The sequence below is a fragment of the Tupaia chinensis genome, unplaced genomic scaffold, assembly GCF_000334495.1.
Source record: "Tupaia chinensis unplaced genomic scaffold, TupChi_1.0 Scaffold000404_1, whole genome shotgun sequence".
Taxonomy (NCBI): domain Eukaryota; kingdom Metazoa; phylum Chordata; class Mammalia; order Scandentia; family Tupaiidae; genus Tupaia; species Tupaia belangeri.
In genome coordinates, this window is record NW_006159906.1 from 2,294,912 (window position 1) to 2,299,656 (window position 4,745).

A 4,745-nucleotide genomic window follows, 5' to 3' on the forward strand; every position below is an offset into this window, starting at 1 on the left:
TCTCTGTTCTGCAAGATGGGATTTGTTGAAGTTGTCAAGAATAAGGCCTACTTTAAGAGATACCAAGTGAAATTTAGAAGACGATGAGAGGGTAAAACTGATTACTATGCTCGGAAACGCTTGGTGATCCAGGATAAAAATAAGTATAACACACCCAAATACAGGCTGATAGTTTGTGTAACTAACAAAGATATCATTTGTAGATTGCTCATGCCCGTATAGAAGGGGATATGATAGTCTGTGCAGCTTATACACATGAACTACCAAAACACGGTGTGAAGGTTGGCCTGACAAGTAATGCTGCAGCATACTGTACTGGCCCGCTGCTGGCCCGCAGGCTTCTCAGTAGGTTTGGCATGGACAAGATCTATGAAGGTCAAGTGGAAGTGACTGGAGAGGAGTACAATGTAGAAAATATCGACGGTCACCCTGGTGCCTTCACCCGCTATTTGGATGCAGGCCTTGCCAGAACTACCACTGGCGATCAAGTTTCTGAGGCCCTGAAGGGAGCGGTGGATGGAGGCTTATCTATCCCTCACAGTACCAAACGATTCCCTGGTTTTGACTCTGAAAGCACGGAATCTAATGCAGAAGTCCATCGGAAGCACATCATGGGCCAGAACGTTGCAGACTACACATGTTACCTAATGGAAGAAGATGAAGACGCCGACAAGAAACAGTTCTCTCAGTACATAAAGAACACTGTAACTCCAGACATGATGGAGGAGATGTACAAGAAAGCTCACACTGCCATATGAGAGAACTCAGTCTATAAAAAGAAACCCAAGGAAGAAGTTAAAAAGAAGAGGTAGAATTGTCCCAAGATGTCCCTTGCCCAGAAGAAAGATCAGGTAGCCCAGAAGAAGGCAAGCTTCCTCAGAGCTCAGGAGTGGGCTGCTGAGAGCTAAACCAAACAATAGTATGACGTTATTCCAGATAAAGACAATATAAAATAAACTACAACAAAGCTAAAACAAACAAACAAAAAAAAACAAATACCCATTAGTCAAATATTACATCTCTTGGATTGAGACACTCATTTTGTTTTCTTTCCAGGAACTTACCAGTTGTCAGTTTTATTTTACCTTTTAGAAAACTAATTTGACATTGTTTTTATTGCATCTATTAACATTTTTTTAGAGAGATTTTTGCCATGGAGTGCATGCACTCACCAGAGAGACAGAGTGACAGGAAGCAATAAATCACCCTGGGGGAGATGGGCATGCTGCAGTCCCTTCTCCTCCACTTTCCTCTTAAGATTTTGGGCACACATGCACATGCACCTGGCGTGAGTTTTAAACTGCTGAATCCAGGACTCAAACCACAATCAGCTATGTTGGAGTCCAGCAATGTAACCATTATGTCATCTACTGGCCCTGCATCTATTAACATTTTCATTTTCATTATCATATTTAAATTTCTTAATAGTTTTCTCCTTTGTTAATTTTTCTTCCACAGGAGCTGGCTTTTGGTTTATAAATTGAATCGAAGGAGTTTAGGAAATGCCACACCAAAATTTGCCACTTTGGTATACTGATTGCTTCAGAGGACACAGGGAGGGCTTCCTTGAATACCCTCAATCTGCCCAGAGGCAGATACTATAAGAGAAACATGACTATAATGAATCACCTCCCTTTAACTCCATTTTTTCACATTTTTTTTTTTTTTGGAGAGGTTTTTGCTATAGTGTGCATGTGCACGCCAGACAGACAGAGAGAGACAGAGAGATACAGAGAGATAGAAAGCGAGAAATCACCCCCCAGAGGGGATGGCCACGCTGCAATCCCTTCTCCTCCATTCTCCTCTCGGGATCTTGGTCACGTACCTATACGCGCCCGGTGTGAGTTTAAGTCACCGGGTCCAGGACTCGAACTGCGGTTGACTACGTGGGAGTCCAGCGACATAGCCATTACACTAACTGCCGGTCCCGATTTTTTCACATATTTTTTGAAGTGCCCTCATGTCAGAAGAAGACAGATGGAAACATCTTTACTCTGCCATATGCAAAACAAAAGTCTGAAATCAGTCATTTCAAATTAATGATGACCCATGTTTAGTTCTTTTAGTGCCAATGAAAGAGATAATGGTTATAGAATCAGCTCTCCAAATGGCATTCTGGCATTAAGCTGTTTCCCGTTACCAAAGTAGAAAATAACCCACAGAGATAGACTATGACGATGGAAGTTAGGGTCTAATGGCTCTATCGAATAATTTTGAAAGTTCCTGTTGCACTTGGATTTGTAAATGTAAAGGTCTTGCTTCTAATGCCAAGCCTGTCTTTGGGGAGCTCCATGTGAGCCCCATTTGTAAGCACATTAAAGACTATACTAGAAGGTTAGCCCAGCCTGGGGATGTAGTCAGTAGTGTGCTCAACTGTGGTACTGGAAGCCACATGGATGACCACAGGGTGGATACTGGCTGGGTTGACTTGAAGCAAACCGGGCTTGCTGCTTGTTCAGCATCCTGCTGAGCTGGAGGGCGAGGGAAAGGGATCACAGAGTACTGGGAACCTATTGAGGATGCTTCTCTCTTACTGTCTTGCCCATGCGCACATGCATTCTCCATTGTACATTTTTTAAAAAGTTCCTTTTGGCTAGAACCACCATCTTCTAGTAATTCACCAAAATGATGAACACAAAGGAGAAGAGGAAAGATACCTGTTGTATGTTCTCTGGGCCTCTTAGGAAACATGGAGTGGTTCCTTTGGCAACAAACGTGAATCTAAAAGAAAGGTGATATTTTAGACATCAGCCAAAGGGATACTGTGGAAAAAAGGAATGCCTCCATATAACACTGGAAGAGTCTACACTGCTAACATGCTGTTGGCATTGTTATAAGCAAACAAGTTAAGGGCAAGATTTCTTGTCAAGACAATTAATGTGTGTATTGAACATATTAAGCATTCTAAGAGAAGAGAGAGCTTCCTAAAACATGTGAAGGAAAATGACCAGAAGAAGGAAGTCAGGACTAGCAAATGGCATAATGGTTACATTGCTGGGCTCCCACATAGTCAACCGCAGTTTGAGTCCTGGACCCAGTGGCTTAAAACTCATTTGGGCACATGTGCTTGCATGCCCAAAATCCCGAGAGGACAATGGAGAAGAAGGAATTGCAGTGTGATCATCTCCCCGGGGTGGGGGGGGGATTTCTCACTTTCTGTCTCTCTGATGAGTGCATGTGCCCTATAGCAAAAATATTTCTCTCTAAAAAAAAAGAAGAAAGAAGTCAAAGGGAAGGGGACTTGGGTTCAATTGAAGTGCCAGCCTGCTCTACCCAGAGAAGCTTTGTGAGAACCAGTGGAAAGGAGCCTGAGTCTCTGGAACCTATTCCTTGTGAATTCATGGCATGAGGGGTGTTAAAAACAAATGAACTCTGGTTTACAAAACAAAAGAAAATTGAGGGACTGGCAGGTGGCATGGTGGTTAAGGGTGCTGGACTCCTACATGACGGACTGTGGTTTGAGTCCTGGACCTGGAGGCTTGCTTTCTCACTTTCTCTCTCTCTCTCTCTCTCTGTGTGTGTGTGTGTGTGTGTTTGTCTCTCTCTCTCTCTGGAAATATTAAAAAAATAATAAAGTAAATTTTTTTTTTTAAAAGAAAATTGACAAAAAGAAAAGACTAGAAGATGAACTGTTTTGGGGTATGAGTTCAGGGTACTTAACAACAGTAACTGCTTTTTGTTCTGAAAGCTTCATGGTGGCTTTTGAATGTGATTTTTAAAACATTCCAATAAAGTCATCCATTTAGTTTTCCATTGAGGTTTGAGGAAAAATCAAATCCTTGGCATCAAAACTGTAATGATAAGTCTGACTCTACTTTTAATGTCTGATGACAGCTTTTAACCCCTGCCCCTCTCTCTTCCTCTACCCACCTCAGAACAAGCTAAGAACCCTGGGTGCTTCCTCCTTTGGCTCTGGTGGGAGAGTCAAAACCAACAAAGTCCTACCTCTGTGGGGACACTCTCAGTTTAAACCCAACTTGCTAACCTCCTTTAAAAATCCAGGTCCTTTCCTTGCTTTCACAAAGCTCTTTTCCTTTTTTTTTCAGCAAATTTGCACAGATTCTGTCTGAATTTCTAACATTAAATTTTTATGTAATAAATGATGCAAATATTTTCTTCAAGACTGTCACATTTTAATTTTGCTCACTTCTTTTTTGTAAACTAATGTTTTGACTTTTATAATGTCATATTTGACAGTCTTTTATTGTGAATTTTGCATCATTTTTATAAAGTATTTCCTTGCCTCAAAATTGTGGTGATTAATTTTTAAGTTTTCCTTCTAAAACTTTTTTCAGATGACTATCATTTTTATGCATTGATATCCCCTATCTCTTATATTTATGCTTATATTGTATTCTGGGAGGTTTTTGTTGTTTGTTTATTTGTTTGTTTTTTCCATAGGGAACATGCACTTCCCAGAGAAAGACAGAGGGAAGTAGAAATCACCTTTCAGGAGGTCATTTCCCCTAATTCCTTGCCCTACGTTCTCCTCCTGGGATTTTGGGCATGCATGGACATGCACCTTGGAGTGATTTTTCAAACTGCCAGGTTCAGGACTTGAATTGCAGCCAGCCATCTGAGAGTCCAGAGCCTTGACTACCATGCCCTTTGGGAGGATTTCTTAGTCTCTTAGTTTACCAATTCTCTTCTGCTTTCTACTTGTTCTACTCATATTAGTATATTCAAACTCATATTAGTATATGTCATTTGGGCTAACCTTTTCCAATAAGTCAAGTCTTTGTAAC

At 41.1% G+C, this 4,745-nt stretch overlaps 1 pseudogene; it reads left to right on the forward strand.

The window, feature by feature from the left end:
• Window positions 1-908, forward strand: LOC102468200 (60S ribosomal protein L5 pseudogene; annotated as a pseudogene).
• The last annotated feature ends 3,837 nt before the right edge of the window (window positions 909-4,745 follow it).